Source organism: Pan troglodytes, chromosome 2 (genome assembly GCF_028858775.2).
Source record: "Pan troglodytes isolate AG18354 chromosome 2, NHGRI_mPanTro3-v2.0_pri, whole genome shotgun sequence".
Lineage (NCBI taxonomy): Eukaryota > Metazoa > Chordata > Mammalia > Primates > Hominidae > Pan > Pan troglodytes.
In genome coordinates, this window is record NC_086015.1 from 163,190,858 (window position 1) to 163,211,460 (window position 20,603).

The window sequence follows — 20,603 nt, forward strand, 5'->3', positions numbered from 1 at the left end:
GAACATTTACAGAACTAAGCTAATAGTTTAGTTGTCTCCCCTCATTGAATACCACCTTCCCCCCAGAAAGCCCTCTTATCACTATATTATGGACAGAGAACATCAGAGGAGCTACTCCATTTGCCCAAGTCCTCCTCTAGGAAGGGGTATAACTGGAATTTGAACCCCACTACATGCACTGGCCCTTGCCTCCCACCTCCTCGGCTCCTGTCCAGGTTCAACAGCAAGTCTGGAGGAAATACAGGAACAAAGCAATTAACTGCACTGGGCATTGCCATCGCCACCTGATTGCCTTAACCTGGCTCCTCTCTCTTTCCATTCCTAGTCCTAGAAACTTTTAAAGGATCCTCTGAGTTTCTGACAATCACCAGGGCCCATAGAGCTCAGAAAATGCCCTCCCATGACTCCACTTCTGCAAATCCTCCAAAGCTGCTTCTTTGGAATAAGCTACAAGGTTAACAAACAATTGTTTTTTCAGAAATAGGATTATAAAATGTGAGAACACAATGCACTATTTTGAAACATTGAAAATATCGTATCTGGCCCGGCACAGTGGCTCACTCTTGTAATCCCAGCACTTTGGGAGGCTGAGGCAGGTGGATCACTTGAGGTCAGGAGTTCGAGAACAGCCTGGCCAATATGGTGAAACCCCGTCTCTACTAAAAATACAAAAATTAGCCGGGCGTGGTGGCGTGCACTTGTAGTCCCAACTACTCGGGAGGCTGAGACAGGAGAATTGCTTGAACCCAGGAGGCAGAAGTTGCAGTGAGTGAAGATCATGCCATTGCACTCCAGCCTGGGCATTGCAGCAAAACGCTGTCAAAAAAAAAAAAAAGGAGAGAGAGAGAAAAGAGAAAGAGAGAGAGAAAGAAAGAAAGAAAGAGAAAGAGAAAGAAGGAAAGAAAGAAAGAAAGAAAGAAAGAAAGAAAGAAAGAAAGAAAGGAAGGGAGAAAGAGAAAGAAAGAAAGAAAATACCATATCTAAGGGATATACATCTCTGCTGCTAATTCAAGTTGGTTTTTAGAATATGTGTTTCTGGGCCAGGCGTGGTGGCTTACATCTGTAATCCCAGCATTTGGGGAGGCTAAAGCTGGCAGATCACTTGAGGTCAGGAGTTCGAGACCAGCCTGGCCAACACAGTGAAACCCCATCTGTACTAAACATACAAAAATAAGCCAGGCATGGTGGTACACACCTGTAATCCCAGCTACTTGGGATGCTGAGGCAGGAGAATCACTTGAACCAGGAGGCGGAGGTTGCAGTAAGCCAAGGTCGTGCCACTGCACTCCAGCCTAGGCCACAGAGCAACACTCTGTCTCAAAAAAAAAAAAAAAGAAAAGAAAAGAAAAGAAAAAGAATATGTATTTCTAGGGTAATTACAGTTTCTGGTTCACTCATCACTCTGTATTTATTTCCATTCTACAATAAATTCTGGTAAACAAGAGGCTTCTCCATTGTCATTAATTTCTCAGGGGATATCTTAGAATATCCTACAAGTAGAAACAGACTTTGGTTTTGAAATTTGTCAGGAATAACTGTCAGAACTGTAAGAGTCCAAGCAGTGCATGTGGCACCTTACAATTATCTTCATATTCTTCTAGAAAACCACAGCAATTAAATAACTTTCACAGAGTCCAAAGAGACATGCCACAGAGGTCAAGGCACCTGTCATCTGACTTCAGGCTCCTGGATCTCCAAACCTCTTCCTGCGCAAACTCCATAGCCAAAAGAACACAGGTACCCCATGCGGCACCAGCAGCCTTCTTCTAAAAGATTTCAGAAAATTAAATAAGCACTAGCATCATACCTGTAGGCTAACTACATGCCCTTCATGCAAATACAATCTAACTTTATTTTTTTGAGGCAGCATCTCCATCTGTGACCTTGGCTGGAGTGATGTGGCTCACTGCAGCCTCAGCTTCCTGGGCTCAAGCTATCCTCTCTCTTCAGCTTACCAAATTGTTGGGACTACAGGTGCACATCACCACATCCAGATAATTTTTAATTTTTTGTAGAGACAGGGTCTTGCTAATTGCCCAGGCTGGTCTTGAACTCCTGGACTCAAGCAATCCTCCCACCTTGGCCTCCCAAATTTCTCGGATTACAGGCATAAGCCACTCACTTAAACCACAATCTAACTTTTTTGCTCTACAGGCTTCCATTCTACTCAGTTACTTTCTACTTAGCACTTTAGATGTTTTTATCCTCATTTTTACATCTATCCCTTGATATTTTCTATGTATGTTTCAAAGGCCACAAAGAGGTTAATGTAACCATTCGTCCAGGCTCCCTTGATAAAGTTGAACTTTAAATTTAGGTTTTCTGAAGGCCAAGTCCAAGGAAATCTTCTACATAGGAAAAAAATAATCAACCCAAGAAGAAAGGTGTAAAACACCAGCCAGGAAGGACATCCAGCCTTTCCCACGCCATTGTCCCTGTTGTTCTTGGGGGAACCTCCCTCCACATTAGCAGAATATGATCAGCTATTCTAGCTTCCCAGGAAGTGTGCATGAGGCCTTTCTAATTGACTTAATGTACTTGTTAAAAACATAAACTCATTAAATGGTACTACTTATTCTGAATTTGTGTTAATTACTCAAACTATAGCTCATTAATAAAGACAGTTTATTATAGACCTAATCCTTATTTTTCAACTGCTGTCAATCCCACATTTCAAATCAGAAAGTGGGATTTGTAGTCACCATTGCATCTGTCTACTTTGCTACTTTCAGTTCACCATCCACGTCTACCCTCATTTTAACTGGACTTACAATAGGTAAAGATGAGAAAGGAGATTCAATGCTGAATTACACAAAAGTTTAGAAAAATGGTTTAAACATTGCAGCTTTGTTCTATATTCTAGGAATCTCATTCCATTATGAATATCCAAACCACCTCCCCTCAGGCCATAATGCCTTGCACCTAACAGGTGCTTAAATATGTATATTTGTGCAACAAAACACAAAATGTACCCAATTTTTGTTTTTTTCTTTTCTTTTTCTTTTTCTTTTTCTTTTTTTTTTTTTTTTGAGACAGAGTCTCACTCTGTCACCCAGGCTGGAATACAGTGGCAAGATCTCAGCTCACTGCAGCCTCCTCCTCCCTGGGTCAAACAGTTCTTATGCCTCAGCCTCCCAAGTAGCTGGGACTACAGGTGCACACCACCACTCCTGGCTAATTTTTGTATTTTTAGTAGAGAAAACGCTTCACCATTTTGGCCAGGCTGGTCTTGAACTCCTAACCTCAGGGGATCTGCCCACCTCGGCCTCCCAAAGTGCTGGGATTACAGGCGTGAGCCACTGCGCCTGACTCTAATTTTCTAAATCTAAAAAATTGCTCTGAAATTAGTTAACCTGGGAGGCTTATCTTATTTGAGGAGCTCTCAACCAAGGAGAAACCTCAAGTCACTCTACACTTGACCCCGAGATCTCACATGGCTCCCTAGTGTATTCTAGAACAGTTGCTTCTCAAACTCTGATGTGAACAAGAGTTGCCTTGGAATCCTGCCTACTGCAGATTACAGTGCTGCAGGTCTGGAGTGGGGCTGAGACTTCGCGTCTTAACAAGCTGCTCTCAGTTGATGCTGATCCTCATGGTACCTTGGTTCCCAGACCCCATTTTAAGCAGCAAGGCTGCAGAAAATAGATGGCCTAGGTTAAATACGGGGGAGTCCTCTCCATGGCCAGGCCTGCTACCAGCGCCCGCACCAATTCTGGATAGCTCTTTCCCATCTGTTATCTTCTTTTCACACGTGGAAAAAACCTTGCGCCATGGATCTGAGGATGCAGCACACAATCCTCTGTAGGGAAGCTCCAAATTAGACCCCTAGTGGAGGAAAATTTAAATCAACAGGGACAGGACCCACCTCAGTGTGGAGTTAGGTTTAACCACAAAGTCTTAGACATTTATTATTCATTTTCACTGGCTTTACTTTGAGGAAGGACTCGTTATTGGTTGCTCTGTACATGTTAAAAGTCAAGGATGGGGCCAGGTACGGTGGCTCACGCCTGTAATCCCAGCACTTTGGGAGGCCAAGGCAGGTGGATCACAAAGTCAGGAGTTCGAGACCAGCCTGGCCAACATGGTGAAACCCTGTCACTACTAAAAATATAAAAATTAGCCAGGCATGGTGGAAGGTGCCTGTAATCCCAGCTACTTGGGAGGCTGAGGGAGGAGAATCACTTGAACACGGGAGGCAGAGGTTGCAGTGAGCCGAGATCGCGCCATTGCACTCCAGCCTGGGCAACAGAGGAAGACTCTGCCTCAAGAAAAAATCTCAAGGATGGGTAACGATCAATGACTTTGCACAGAATCAAGGGCCCATAATGGCACACTGTTTCTTTGTTTAAAATATCAGGACCCAGAGGAGAAAGAGAGCTCATGTGCCATTTGGCATGGGCTACACAGTGATCCATAGTACCTTCTAATGTGGACGCAGAACTTTTAACATATAAGACTTTGACATGATGTTGGAATCATGGTCTGTTAAAATATGAAGCTAAATTGGTGTTCCAGGCATTGTATGGGTTGCATACATACTGGCATGCACACACATACACACAATGCACACACTATTAAACTTCTGGCAAACAATGACTTTTGACCCAAGCAGAGAGAATTTGGAAACTGAAAGGAGGCAAGAGAGGGTGAGTCACAGTTAACATCAATCAAAGTTCCAGTGTCAAGCCAGGCTTAAAAACAAAGTCTACATATTTGGCTCCAGGACAAAACATGATACTTGATCTCAACTTCTTTTCTGTTGACCTCAAATAAAGTTTTCAGTTTCCGAACATTGGAATACTCCCTCTGAGCCTACCAGTCTATGTTGGACAGATAAGAACACCTGTTTAGTTCTAATTTTTTTTCTTTCTTTCTTTCTTTTTTTTTTTTTTGAGACGAAGTTTCACTCTTGTTGCCCAGGCTGGAGTGCAATGGCGATCTTGGCTTACTGCAACCTCCACCTTCCAGGTTCAAACAATTCTCCTGACTCAGCCTCCCGAGTAGCTTGGACTACAGGCACACGCCGCCACCATGCCCGCCTAATTTTTGTATTTTTAGTAGAGATGGGGTTTCGCCATGTTGACCAGTCTGGTCTCAAACTCCTGACCTCAGATGATCCACCCACCTCGGCCTCCCAAAGTGCTGGGATTACAGGCGTGAGTCACCACGCCCAGCCTAGTTCTAATTTTTACATAGAAGAAGACTTCTTAAAATAATTACGGGTTTTTATTTCATTCAAAAGCACTAAGAGGCCAGGAGCAGTGGCTCACGCCTGTAATTCCAGAACTTTTGGAGGCTGAGGCGGGCGGGTCACTTGAGGCCAGGAGTTTGAGACCAGCCCAGCCAACATGGCAAAACCCCGTCTCTACTAAAAATACAAAAATTAGCCAGGCGTGGTGGTGCACACCTGTAATCCCAGTTACTTAGGAGGCTAAGGCAGGAGGATCTCTTGAACCCAGGAGGCGGAGGTTGCAGTGAGCCGAGATCATGCCACTGCACTCCAGCCTGGGTGAGAGAGAGAAAGAGAAAGGAAGGAAGGAAGGAAGGAAGGAGGGAGGGAGGGAGGGAGGGAGGGAGGGAGGGAAGGAAGGAAGGAAGAGAACTCAATAGCACTCTGTCCAGAGCATCATTATCCAAGGAAACAATCAAAGTGACTACATAAGATATGTGAACGTGACTTATGCACCTTTGTTTTTCTCCTACTAGAGTTAGTTTTATGTAAAAACTTAAATGATCAAAGATATTAGGTATCCTGCATTCACAATTACTTACAAAAACTGTGCCTGGGAAAGGAGCCCAGTGATCACTTGTTCACTGTGTGTGTCTGGGAAAAAGTACATAGATAATATATAAGTACTATATAAATAAATGTTTTCTTTTATTCTTTTTTTTTTTTTTTTGAGATGGAATATCGCTCTGTCGCCCAGGCTGGAGTGCAGTGGCGCAATCTTGGCTCACTGCAAGCTCTGCCTCCCTGGTTCATGCCATTCTCCTGCCTCAGCCTCCTGAGTAGCTGGGACTACAGGTGCCCGCCACCACGCCCAGCTAATTTTTTGTATTTTTAGTAGAGACAGGGTTTCACCATGTTAGCCAGGATGGTCTCCATCTCCTGACCTCGTGATCCGCCCGCCTTGGCCTCCCAAAGTGCTGGGATTACAAGTGTGAGCCACCGCACCCAGCCAATAAATGCTTTCTTAAAGCAATTTACAGAATTCTATTTTATAGTAAAAATGAATTTTCAGCAGTACAGTGTTCACAGTGAGATTGGATTTTATTAAATTATATATGATAGAAAAAATGTTACTTATATGTATAAAGTAAAATAAATGTGATTGGCATTTTTAAACAAAATTTTTAAAATAAAGGTATACAATATGCCCAGATTACATAATTCAAAAAGTGCATGCCACTCAACAATGCTGGCACTTAAAAGACTATTTTGGAAAATGTAAGGTTATACCTGTGTGACAACGATCTGTGGGCATGTGGGCATGGCTTTATCCTCCGACTCTTCAGCTGTGAAAGATGTTGTCACTTGTGTATTGGCACAAATCCATTCTGGGTTAGTTGTTGACTACTCCAACACCCACTTCAGGCTTTATAGCCAAGGGCAACTTTAAATAAACATTTAAACATCCCAAGTGGTCAATTCAATGACACCCCTCACAGGTCCAATGTATGACAATGCTGTTGAATGTGCCTCTTCATTTCAGCGCACTGCCTTCAGGCGGGTAAGTGTTTTATTAGATCTTTTTCCAGAACTGCAACCACTCCTGCTCTCTCATCACCCTTTAACACAATCCTCACGTCCTCTTCTCGCCACAAGCACATGGGAGAATGGGAGGAATTACAGAAAACAGGAAGGCAAGCTCACTGCCTCACAAAAGATTCCTTGGTGGAAGACTTTCCCAGTTCCCTTCCGCAGAAACAATGAAGGTCTGAGGACATGGGGTTATCATCAATCTCTTCATTACAGTCACTCATCTCAGAGACCAGCATTGCAACTGGAGGGCAGCTGCTCCCATTTGAGAGTCACCTGGGGCGACAAGGACCCCAGAAATCTGCTAGAGTCTCACAGTGCTCACAATGGCACTTAGCCTTGGCTGCCATTAGCCCTCCAGCCTCCTTATGCAGTTCAGAAACGTGTTTGGAAGTAAGAAAGGCACTAGGGCCGGGCATGGTGGCTCACACTTGTAATCCCAACTCTTTGGGAGGCTGAGGCATGTGGATCACGAGGTCAGGAGTTCAAGACCAGCCTGGCCAATGTGGTGAAACCCTGTCTGTACTAAAAATGCAAAAATTAGCCGGGTGTGGTGCTGGGCACTTGTAGTCCCAGCTACTCAAGAGGCTGAGGCAGGAGAATCACCTGAACCCAGGAGGCAGAGGTTGCAGTAAACCAAGATCATGCCACTGCCCTCCAGTCTGGGCAACAGGGCAAGACTTCGAAAGAAAGAAAAGAAAGAAAGAAAGAAAGAAAGAAGGAAGGAAGGAAGGAAGGAAGGAAAGAAAGAAAGAAAGAAAGAAAGAAAGAAAGAAAGAAAGAAAGAGAGAGAGAGAGAGAGAAAGAAAGAAAGAAAGAAAGAAACAAACAAACAAACAAGAAAGAAAGAGAAGAAAGCAAGAGAGAAAGAGAAGAAAGAGAGAGAGAAAGGAAGGAAGGATGGAAGGAAGGAAGGAGAGAGAGAGAAAGAAAGAAAGAAGAAGGAAAGAAAGAAAGAAAGAGAAAGAAAGGAAAGAAGGAGGGAAGGCAGGCAGGCAGGCAGGCACTGACACCTGGTTTCAGGTGACTTTAAAAGGGACCTATTCTGAGAGTCTCCGTCTCACAGGAGCTTCTTTCAGTGTGGCCAGGGCCCTCTAGGATCTCATTGCCCTTTCCTCCGTCTCCTCCCAGCCTCCCTGCACTTGCTGTCCTCCAGCCATTCCTTGCCATTTCTTTTCAAAGGCACGCTCCTGCCTCAGGGCCTTTGCACTTACTGTCTTCCCCCACAGATAGCCCTGTTGCTCACTCCCCTCATATCCCCTGGTCTCTGCTCAGATGCTGCCCTATCAGAGAGAATCTCCTGACACAACCACTCTCCCCTTTCCTTTTCTTTCAGGGAATGGGCTACTCCTGGCATCCTGCACATTTTAGCATTTGTTTCCTGTCTCTCCCCACTAGACTGCAAGCTGCAGAGGAATTGTATCCGTAGCACCTGGTAAGTGCTCAATGATCACTTTTTCAAGGACCACATTTCCATAATATTAAAATGTATTATGAGAGGGAAGAGCAGTGAATTTTCCTGTTATCTGCACTGGCCACATGTTGCCTGAGCATGTGCCTCTATGTGTGTAATTGAGTCTCTCTGTGCCTCACTTTCCTTATCTGTTAAATGGGAGTTACAATATTATCACCTCCACAAAGTTATGGAAATTAAATCACAGGTGGGGATTGTGCCTGGCAGGCAGCAAGCACTCGGTAAGTGTTAGCTATCAGATATTAACTATTATTTTGCTATGGATATGGGTGTGGACCATGTAAAAATGCAAGGCTTCAAAAGTAGACAACAACCTACTTCAAAAGTAGGTATAAACACTTGGGGTTCATACCTAATGTGCCACGAGATGGGCTTTGGACCTTCCAGATCTGAGCCACCTTTGGGAGGGTCGCGTGAAGGGAAGCTAGGCACTCCTGCTCAGCATGATTGACAAGGTCCTTATGCCAGCACTAGTGCCCAGAATGTGCAGGCAGTTCCAGCTGTTGCCACAACTGCTGCCTAGACAATTGTCCTATCAGGGCAGTGTTGGGGGACCAGGGGTTGCAAGAGAACCAGCTTTTAAAAACAGCATTGAAGATAAAATGGCAAATAAAGACTAAAAGTTTTCAGAATCCTTGTCTCAGAAGGTTCTAGGCTGATCTGAAGGTTCTGAAACACAGACACGAGTCTTGTCTTGCTTGAACTTATCCTGTTTTTAACTTTCCTTGCCAACTAGAAGTTATTTTATTTACCATATAAATACTTTTCTAATGCTGTCTAAAACCATGCTTGTAATTAATATATCTCGAAACAACAATTAATAAATGATGTGTGTATTACTTTAAAATAAAAATAAAGGTTTCTATGTAATTTCCGTAATTAAGGAGATTAATATCTTACTTAACAGACTTACGTCCAGAACTGCTCTCAGAACTGTTGTCCTGTCTTAAATGAAAATAAAGGTCAGGAAATGCACACACTGAATAAAGAGTAGAAATGATTTATTTTAAAAATCATACATTTTGTAAAACAGATCCAAACTCAATTAATTTCTTTTCTAAATTCTCCTGAGTCCACAACCAGTCTGTTTCACATCAAAGGAGCCTGTTCGTCTTTGAAAATGGATAAAAGAGAATTTAATTGTTTGAATTTGAGCTCAAATCACAAGTCTGGCTTTAATACTAATTTCATTTGGTGTCACCCAAGTCCTACCCAGCCTTGACTCGGCCCTGCTCCTCCAGTCTTACCCCTCTACCTGCACATCTAGAAGGCTCACATGCACAACTTCAATGATACAACCTTGCAGAAAGCTGGAGTGGGAATGCCATTTCTCCATGGGCCTTCTCGTTCTTCTCTGTCATCCCACCTCCAACTGCTAACGCCCCAGGCCCCACTGCCCACTCCCAGCCTCCTTTCCACGTTGAGAGCCCAGGGAGGGCATCTAACCTACTCCCCAATCTGCAAATCTAATCTCCACCCCCAGAAGCACCCGACGTCTCTCCTACTCGACCTCACAGGTGCGCCCCATGCACAGTCCTGCCCAGCACAAGCACATGGCCTCACTCCCATGTCTCCTTATTTCCCTGACACAGCCTCACCCTCCACTCAGGCTCAGGATTAAATGTGGAAATATAGGGAAAGATATGAACACTATTCTCAAATCTTTCCCTCCCTCCATATAACTATAGACAACCAGAACCAAGGATTGGCAATTGTTACATGGAGGAAGGGAAAAGGTTTGAACTAATGAAAAGAACAATAATAATAGCAGCTAATAGCAGCATATTTTTTTTCTTTTTTGAGACAAGATCTCACTATGTTGCCCAGGCTGAACTCAAAGAACTCCTGGGCTCAAGAGATCCTCCTGACTTAGCCTCAGAAGTAGCTGGAACTACAGGTGGGCACCACCGCACATGGCTAATAGCAGATTTTTGTGAGTGCCCACTATGTGCTAGGCACTGTCTATATATTCTCATATACACATATGACTAATATGCATATATTTGTGTGTGTCTACATAAGCACAAACACTTCGCATATATCTCAATAATGGGGGTGGGGCTCAGCTAACCAGTTGAAGGCTTTAAGAGCAAAAATTGAGGTTTTAGAGGGAAGGAATTCTGCCGTGACTTTAGCATCAATTCTTGCACATTTCCTGCCTGTCCTGCACATTTCAGACTTGCCAGTCCCCACAATCACACAGGCCAATTCCTTGAAATGAATCTTTTCTATATCTTACATACAAATGCATATGTTTCTCTAGAGAACCCTGATACATACAGGGGAAATCTGAAAATGGATTATCTGCGGCAGCAGGAGGAAGAAGAAGAGAGGCACAAGTGGCCCTGTGATGGTTAATATTATGTGTCACCTTGACTTGCCTGCAGCACCTGAACCCTGCCAGGCACCAGGAGGCTTCAGGGAGAACACGAGCTTGCTCAGATAATGAGGTCAAGTCCTCTAAGCCCCTCTGCCCTGCACCAGGTAAAAGATCAGAACAGGACAGTGGGAAGGGCCCAGAGAAGCATCTGCACCTGACTCCCCAGGGGCAAGGTGGGCTGGAGGTAGGTGACAAGGTTTGGCTCCCAAACTGGCACTGGCCAAAAACAAATGGACCAGCAGGGCCAAGTGACATGGCAGAAGACCAGGTGGGGGACTCGGTCACCACTTTCAAACATCCCCAAAGTTATAGTAAGCATCAAGAGACCTCTTACTAGAGTCTCACTGTTAAGAGTAAAAAGAGATTGTGTATGCAAACAATTAGAAAAATCAGAAATAACTAATGTTTAAACGAAACCTAAAACCGTAATACTTCAAGACCTTTGGGCTCATAGTCTGCCTGACACATAGGAAGTGGACAGGATGGCTCAGAGCACTGTCAAGGACCTCACTTGACCTCCTGCAAGTCAGTTCTTCTCAGGACAAAGTGGACTTTTCCACAAGTTTGCCTTTAGCAATATTATAATAAACTGCACTTCAACTGTCTTGCACAAACTCACAGCTCCACACCAATGCAGTCTTAAAAATGAGACTGGCCGGTGGCTCACACCTGTCATCTCAGCACTTTGTGAGGCCGAGGTGGGTGGATCACCTGAGGTTGGGAGTTCGAGACCAGCCTGACCAAAATGGAGAAACCCCATCTCTACTAAAAATACAAAATTAGCCGGGCATGGTGGTGCATGCCTGTAATCCCAGCTACTCAGGAGGCTGAGGCAGGAGAATCGCTTGAGCCCCGGAAGCGGAGGTTGCGGTGAGCCAAGATCAAGCCATTGCACTCCAGCCTGGGCAACAAGAGTAAAACTCTGTCTCAAAAAAAAAAAAAAGACAGGCATCCCACATCAATGCTTCCAAGGTGTGTACCCTTTTGATCTGGCAATTCTGCCTAGAAGGTCATCTGAGGAAGTGGCCAGGAGAGCACAAATACACACATTTACAGATGCTCATCACAGTGTCACTTTGAGGACTTAAACAGAAACTCTGTGAGTTATAAGATCATTGAAGAGCTGTGACTTTAACCTCTCCACCTTACTTCCTCCCTAGATTCCTCTAGGAACAGAAAAATACAGATTCCTCAAGAACTATTAGAATACATACATAAAACTTACTGACACGGAAGATGCCCACTTCATATGCGGTGTGCGTCATGGCCCCATTGTAGAGCCTTCTTTCATTTTAAACAGCATTACTGACCGGGCACGGTGGCTCATGCCTGTAATCCCAGAACTTTGGGAGGCCAAGGCAGGTAAATCACCTGAGGTCAGGAGTTCAAGACCAGCCTGACCAACATGGTGAAACCCTGTCTCTACTAAAAATACAAAAAGTTGGCAGGGCGCGGCGGCTCACGCCTGTAATCCCAGCACATTGGGAGGCTGAGGCAGCGGATCACGAGGTCAGGAGATTGAGACCATCCTGGCTAACATGGTGAAACCCCGTATTTACTAAAATACAAAAAATTAGCGGGTGTGGTGGTGGGCACCTGTAGTCCCAGCTACTCGGGAGGCTGAGGCAGGAGAATGGCATGAACCCGGGAAGCAGAGCCTGCAGTGAGCCAAGATCCCGCCACTGCACTCCAGCCTGGGGGAAAGAGCAAGACTCTGTCTCAAAAAAAAACAAAACAACAACAACAAAAAAGTTAGCCGGGCGTTGTGGTGCATGCCTGTAACCCCAGCTACTCGGGAGTCTGAGGCAGGAGAATTGCTTGAACCTGGGAGGCGGAGGTTGCAGCAAGCGGAGATCGCAACATTGGACTCCAGCCTGGTCAAGAAGAGTGAAACTCCATCTCAAATAATAATAATAATAATAATAATAATAATAATAAAATAATAAACAGCATTACTGTGGCTGGCCACACAGGAGCCTCCTAGAAGAGTCTACAGCACTGTGAGGTGTTCATTATCTTTGGGCAGAAGGAATACATGTGATCTTATTTTCTTCTTTCTTCTTACATTACTCTACATTTTCTGAACCTTTGCAAATCATATAAATAACTTAGAAATCACAATAAACAAAGCTATTGTTGTGGATCTGCAGGTGTCTCCTAAATGTTATAAGCCCTAAGATTACCCATAAGGGTAATTGAGAGTACTGAGAGGCTTCAATATCATCAAATTCATAAATACATCAAACAATATATTTGTGAATAGATGTATTTCCAAAACAGGCCCCCTCACCTTTTCTAGAACTAAGATTTTGATCTATAAGGACTTACTTCTCCATTGCCTTCAATTAGACCAACCTGCAGAAAATAATAATAATAATAAGTACAATATCTAGAAGAAGTGCAAGGCAAATGTTAGCAAAATCATCCTTGTCAAATGTTTCTATAAAATATCAGAAGCAGATACATGACTGACATGCAAACTCCACCAACAACCAGAAGAACGCCTAAGTCTTTGGAGCAATGCTGAAACTGTGGTTACTTCCAGTTACCAAAATGCCACACTCTCCTAGAAAATGGTTGTGACTTGGAGAATCCATTAAAAATCAAGAAAGTTTTCATAACAGAGGAAAATTTTCAAAAATAGAATGTTAAATGAAAAGTAGCATATGTTTATAATACAGAATATGAACACATAGTCAAGCATCCTAAGAAGGAATCTTACAGGAATTGTCAGCCTTATCTGGCTTCTCCAGAAATGCAAGTCAAGACCTTCCATTCTGTCCCTATTCTAAGGGAAATGTCAGCTCCCAGGGGCAGGGCTCTTCCACGGATCCACAACCTAAGAGGAAGCCTCAGAGGCACAGGCTCTGGGAGTACCAGGTGGCAGCTTCAACCCAGAAGCGCACTCGAGTGCAGTGCACTTGAACTCTCCAGGTCAACTGTGGAAGGCCCCTTAGCTCAGGCAGTGGGATGGGTGATAGGAATGGGTTTATTGACTTCATAGAGTATAAAATAAACAATTCAAATACACCCAAATGCACTCTTTCATAAAAGAAACTAAAGTAACAAATTCTGACCCCATCATGAGACCCCAGATAAACGTTAGGGGTCACCAGGGGTGAAGGGAACTGGCAACAAGTCAGGTGGCCAAGACTCAAAGCCTGACAAGACCACTGGGCACTTTTTTGGACTTCCTGAAAACTCCACATTCCTATAAGATATGAGAAAAACAAGAGCTTCCCATGAGCTCTTGACTATCCCAGGATCACACCCAGTTTGGGCTAGAAAGACCCCCATGAGGAATCCACCACAGTGAAACCAGTTGAACTGCCCTTTCCTGAGCTTCTCTGTGCTCCAGGCACTGCCCCATCCCTCCCACGAGACCTGATGGGAAGTGGGTTAAGGTGGTTTCATGTTGACCATGTGTCCACAGGCTTTGCAGACCAAGAGCAAGTTGGCACACCAGGCCAGGCACTCGCATGGGCGCCCAGAAGTTTCAAGATCTGACCTTGGAGAGACCAGGTCCAGGAGGCTGCCAGGAATTCTCCATCACACCGGCCTCAGCCGAGTCACAGGAACGCAGGCTCTGCCATGCCCAGAAGCCTGAGATGCAACTTCAAGGACAACGGGAGCGAGAACACTTGGCCTCATATGGAAGGTGACTCCTAACCACCACCACACTTGACGTAGCACCAGCACACGGAGATTAGGTGAGAGTGGGCTCTGGTGCAAAGATAACAGTGCTGGGGACCTGTAAGCCAGTCACTGACCAAAGGTGGATGTGGCCTGCTGGATAAGGGCAGGGGGAAAGGCTGGAGGGAAAGGCCACAAGGTTAAGAGCAGGTAGTAAGACCAGGTGACTGAGGCCTGGTGTATGAGGCTAGATGGACAGAGCACCCAGTTAAGGCAGGGTGGTTAAAGCAAAGTGGGCAAGGCCAGGAGAATAAGACTGGGTGAGTATGACTAGGGGGCTGATAAGGCCAAGTAGAAACTCTAGGTAAGTAAGGCAAAGTGGTATGGCCAAAAGCTAGTGCCAGGTGAGTAAGGCCTAATTGCTAAGTCCAGGAGATCAAAACCAGGTGGATAATACCAGGTGGGTAAGCACAGTGGGTAAGACCATGAGGTTAAGACCAGGTGAGTAACACCAGAAGGTTAATAGAAACAGGCTGGTAAGGCAAGCAGGTTAAGGCCCGGTAAGTAAGAACAGGTAGGTAAGACTAGGGGGTAAGACCGGGGGACAAGGTCAGGAAGCTATGGCCAGATTGGTAAAACCAGAAGGTTAAGGCCACTAGTTGGGTAAGGAACAGTGGGTACAACCAGAAGTGGAAAGCTAAGTCTGAAGGCCAGATGTAAAGGTCAGGTGTGTAAAGTATGATGAAGACCAGGTAAGTAAACTAGGAGGATAATGCAAGTTGGTAAAGCCATGAGAATAAAGCCAGTAGGGAAAGCCCGATCTGTGTAGTCTGGGTCAGAGCACACACTTTAGAGCCAGAAGGTTGGGCTCAGATTTCAGTTTCACCCTTTCCTAGATGAAGACTGGAGCAAGTGGAGTAGCTTCTCAGAGGTTCTTTGTCCATCACATAGTGATAAGGCCAGGTGCAGTGGCCCATACCTGTAATCTCAGTGCTTTGGGAGGCCAAGGTAAGCAGATCATTTGAGCCCAGAAGTTTGAGACCAGCCTGCGCAACATGGCAAAACCCCATCTCTAACAACAACAACAACAAACTCATAGTGATAAGAGGGTTTGTTAGGGAAATATGTTATTCAATGAGGAGAGGCAGTTAAACCACTAGCTTAGTTCTGTAAATGCTGAGTCATTTCCAGATTGGAGAATGATTTAAGCAAAGATGGTGAGGAGGTTAGAAAGCTCTTAGGAAACAGTTGTCAACGGTAAACTCATGTCCCAGGTTGAAACATGAAACACTGTGAAACTATGAGAGGGCAGAAAAATAAGACTTCGGAAAAATGGAGGTGAGGGTCTAGAAGCCTCAATGAAGTAGTAAAACAGTCTGGAAGGCGGGGCTGGTAGCAAAAGAAAAGAAGGTGTGTGATTCCAGATGCGGATTCCCAAGGTCAAAGTTTCAGTTGCCACTCAAGCAATCTAACCCTTCTAACTGTCATCATTTTGTATCTTGATATTGTATATTATCAATTAATACAACTTTTTAATTTAAAAAGTTTTCTTAAAGGAAACTGATATTAAGGATTCACTTTTAAAATTATAAAGTTTGCCAGATTACACCTGTAATCCTAGCACTTTGGGAGACAGAGGCAGCAGGATGGCTTCAGACCAAGATTCAAGAACAGCCTGGGCCCCCTAGCAAGACCTCCATCTCTACAAAAAATAAACATTAGCCTGGTGTGGTGGTGTGTACCTGTAGCCAGCTACTTGGAAGGTTGAGGCAGGAGGATCTCTTGGGCCCAGGAGTTTAAGGCTGCAGTGAGCTATGATTGCACCACTGCACTCCAGCCTGGGCAACAGAGTGAGACCCTGTCTCAAAAAATAATACATAAAATAGTTATATTGAAGTGTATCCAGAGAAACCAGTGGGAATTTAAATTACTTTTGGTTGAAATGGATTCTGAGGAAATTATATGGACAGAAAACTGAGATAATGTAAGTTGTATCTTGAATAAAAACTCTGATTTTGGCTGGGCATGGTCACTTACACCTGTAATCTCAGAGCTTTGGGAGGCTGAGGCAGGAGGATCACTTGAGCCCAAGGGTTCAAGACCAGCCTGGGCAACATAGGGAGACCCCCATGTCTAAAAAAATTTTTAAATAAATAAATAAACTGGTTTTGGGGGTGGGGTGGGTGGAGCTGGGGACAGAGGAGTAAAAAACATAATTGTCCCATCACTATAACATTTAAAGATTTGACTAAGCAAAACAAAAGCCCCAGCTTCTGGAGCAGAGCTGCTGGCTCTGGTTCCACAGGCACCCACAGCACAAATCCCTGGAGGTCAGTGGGGTGCACAGCTAGTGTGGGAACACTTCAAATAGTCGGTGTGCTCAGCCAGGAGTGGAATTGGTTTGCTTTGGTCTGTTTTAGCAGTGCAGAAGCTTGATTGATTTGATTTCTGCATCCTTTACATTTTGGATTATATTTCACGTCTTTCCCAGTAAGTAACACACACAACCCAGTGTTGGTTATCATATCATTCTGAAAAGCATCACAAGGGGCTAAGTAGCTGGACATCAAAGGAGTTTTAACCCACTCTTCTCTTTCTTCTGTCCTCCAGAATTTGTTTGTTTGCTTGTTTGTTTTTTGGAGATGGAGTCTTGCTCTGTCACCCAGTGCAGTGGTGCTATCTTGACTCACTGTAACCTCCATCTCCCGGGTTCAAGCAATTCTCCTGCCTCAACCTCCTGAGTAGCTGGGACTACAGGCATGCACCACCACTCCCGGCTAATTTTTTGTATTTTAGTAGAGACGGAGTTTCACCGTGTTGCCCAGGCTGGTCTTGAACTCCTGAGCTCAGGCAATCTGCCCGCCTCGGCCTCCCAAAGTGCTAGGATTACACCTGTAATCAGCGACCGCGCCCAGCCCTTTTCTTTTTTTCTTTTGAGACAGAGTCTCACTCTGTCACCCAGGCTGGAGTACAGTGGCGCAATCTTAGTTCACTGCAAACTCCGCCTCCCGGGTTCAAGCGATTCTTATGCCTCAGCTTCTCAAGTAGCTGGGATTACTGGCCCGCGTCCCCAAGTCCGGCTAATTTTTGTATTTGTAGTAGAGATACGGTTTCACCATGTTGGCCAGGCTGGGCTTGAACTCCTGGCCTCAAGTGATCCACCTGCCTCAGCCTCCTAAAGTTCTGGGATTACAGGCATGAGCCACCGTGCCCGGCCTCTCTCCTCCAGAATTTTTATTTTGCTGCATAAATGTAATGATATTAGGGATCTGTTAGGTATTCCATACATCTACTTATCTGAATAACTTTTGAATCATTTCTTAACTTGTTTCTATGGTATCCATCAGGTTATATGTGGACAGATGATCTGGTAAGTACTGGTAATGATGCAGAAGGAGTGCTCTGCACCAGTCATCCATTGATGTCTGTTTTCCAAGACACAGAATTACGATCATTATGGATCATTATTTCCCATCATGTCTTTATCTGTCAAAAGGAAATGGTTTTTGATTATCAGTTGTTTTGGAATTCAGCCTTTCCTATGGATGTGACTGATTTTTGCTCTCTATATTTTACCCTTCAATTAGCAACTTTAAAACAGGCCTGTTGGGCTGCATGTGGTGGCTCACGCCTGTAATCCCAGCACTTTGGGAGGCTGAGGCAGGCAGATCACCTGAGGTCGGGAGTTCGAGACCAGTCTGACCAACATGGAGAAACCCTGTCTCTAATAAAAATACAAAATTAGCCGGGCATGGTGGCGCGTGCCTGTAATCCCAGCTATTTGGGAGGCTAAGGCAGGAAAATCGCTTGAACCCAGCAGGTGGAGGTTGCAGTGAGCCAAGATGGTGCCACTGCACTCCAGCCTGGGCAACAAGAGCGAAACTCCGTCTCAAAAACAAAACAAACAAACAAACAAAAATCAAAAAACCACAACAGGCCTGTTTAGTCAATCTAAAATTTCTGATCCATAAAGAGTCCTAGTTGGGACATTGTGTTATTTTTATTTATTTACTTATTTTTGAGATGGAGTCTCGCTCTGTCACCAGGCTGGAGTGCAGTGGCGTGATTTTAGCTCACTGCAACCTCCCCCTTTGGGGTTCAAGTGATTCTCCTGCCTCATTCTCCTGAGTAGCTGGGACTACAGGCACCCGCCACCATACCCAGCTAATTGTTGTATTTTAAGTATAGATGGGGTTTCACCATGTTGGCCAGGATGGTCTCGATCTCTTGACCTCGTGATCCACCCACCTCAGCCTCCCAAAGTGCTGGGATTACAGGCGTAAGACACTGCGCCCGGCCTTAGAATCTTCTTTAATAATTATCAGCACTGTAAGATGTTTCTGGTCTCCACTCTTTTTTCAGGCCTACACCAATGGCTAGTTGAGACCATGCATCACTATTAAGGCATCTTCAGCAAAAGGAACTATGGAAGTTCTGCATGAAACACAGACACCTGTTAGAAAAGGAACTAAATTTCAAACCGGGAATGTGGTGTTGAATCACAGCACAGTGTCCAGAAGGAACTCCCAAAGTACTGTTTTCCAAAGTATAGAATGATATAGAAGATTGTTTTAGGTGAAATTCCTGGAAATAAATTTTTAAATGTTTCTTTTTGACTTCCTTTTCATATGGCAAATGATACCAATGTTCCATTTATATTAGTTATGAATTTAAAGAAATATTGAGGAAATCACATTTCACCTGGCATATGAGTACGGGAAAAATCATGACAATGGAAGGCAAATGACTTAAGTTTGGGAAACATTTGGCTGAGAGGATGTGTTGGAAAGCAAGTTAAAATCCCAAACTCAGCCATGTGCAGTGGCTCAACGCTTGTAATCCCAGCACTTTGGAAAGCTGAGGCAGGAGGATCACTTGAGCCCAGGGGTTCAAGACCAGCCTGGGCAACACAGGGAGACCTCTGTCTATACAAAAATAAATAAGTATTGATTAGCCGGGCATAGTGGCACACACTTGTGGTCCCAGCCACTTGGGAACTTCAGCCCAGGAGTTCAAGGCTGCAGTGAGCCATGACCATGCCACTGCACTCCAGCCTGGGCAACAGAGTGAGAGCCTGTCTCTTAAGAGAAAAAAAGATAGATTCAAAATCTGATAACAGTAGGTTTGGGGATGGCCCCGAGGTCTTGGGCTTTTCTTTTCTCTCTCTCTCTCTTTTTTTTTTTTTTTTTTGAGATGGAGTCTTGCTCTGTCGCCAGGCTGGAATGCGATGGTGCAATCTCAGCTCACTGCAACCTCTGCCTCCCAGCTTCAAGAGATTCTCCTGCCTCAGGCTCCCAAGTAGCTGGGATTACAGGCACCTGCCACCACGCCCAATTTTTTTTTTTTTTTTTTTTTTTTGTATTTTTTAGTAGAGACGGGGTTTTGCCATGTTGGCCAGGCTCGTCTTGAACTCCTGACTTCAGGTGATCCACCCGCCTCAGTCTTCCAAAGTGCTGGGATTACAGGCCTGAGCCACCGCGCCCAGCCAGGTCTTGGGCTTTTCATAGGCTCCCTGGGCATCTTTCAAGGTGTGGAAATTTGAAAGCCAGGAGCAATCTGCCATACATCAGGAAGCCACTAGATGGCAGGAGCCATCCCTTGGAGCCCATTCTTCAGTCCAGAAAGTGGTCAGAGAGGAAACCTGTCAAGTGGGGAAGAATCCAAGCACACATGTTAAATGCACTTTAATAAATAGTTGGTGCAGATGAAAGGGCAGGAAGAGTTTCTCTCACCTCTTGCCCCCCTCTAGTGTCCCCTCAAGTATTTGAAATGCTTCAAGGATCCTTAAATAAAACTGCAACCAGGGAGCTGTGCTACCCTGTAGCACAACCAGCTAAGGAAAAAACTAGCTCAATGATAGGGCTAGTATTTATATGAGGTCAATGGCTTTTACTGGCAGACATATATGGCCTTTTGTGCAATATAGGAGATAGGAAAAACCCAAACCAAAGCTTTTTTTTTATTATTTTTTTTCTGCTCTCAATCAACACAGAATACTTCTGTGACCAAATGTGGGCAAGGTTTTCCCCAGACACCAAACAATCCATTTTCCAGCAGGTTCTCCAGTGGACACTAGCTGGGTGTCCTCTAATTCAACTCAATTTTGACACTCCCTACCTAAAGACAGTGTTAGATCTCATAGGTTCAGGGGTTAGTCTCACAAAACTGTCCCCAACTTCAGATACCAGTTGCAGATCTGAGCCTCTAGAACTTCTGACCCACCAGCTACAAATTAAGGTTACCACATGCCCCTCCCCAGGTTCAATTAATTTGTTAGAGCAGTTCACAAGAACTCAGGGAAACACATTTACCAATTTATTAATAAAGAATATAATAAGGGCTCACCTAACTAGCCT

The 20,603-nt window shown here is 44.6% G+C and overlaps 1 long non-coding RNA gene across 1 annotated transcript; it reads left to right on the forward strand.

Annotated features, from left to right (window-relative positions):
- The first annotated feature begins 8,099 nt into the window (after nucleotides 1-8,099).
- LOC742082 (uncharacterized) lies at nucleotides 8,100-18,854 on the forward strand. The gene is made up of 3 exons (XR_679289.4): nucleotides 8,100-8,195; nucleotides 14,048-14,324; nucleotides 18,610-18,854. It is a non-coding gene; the product is annotated as an uncharacterized LOC742082 (long non-coding RNA).
- The last annotated feature ends 1,749 nt before the right edge of the window (nucleotides 18,855-20,603 follow it).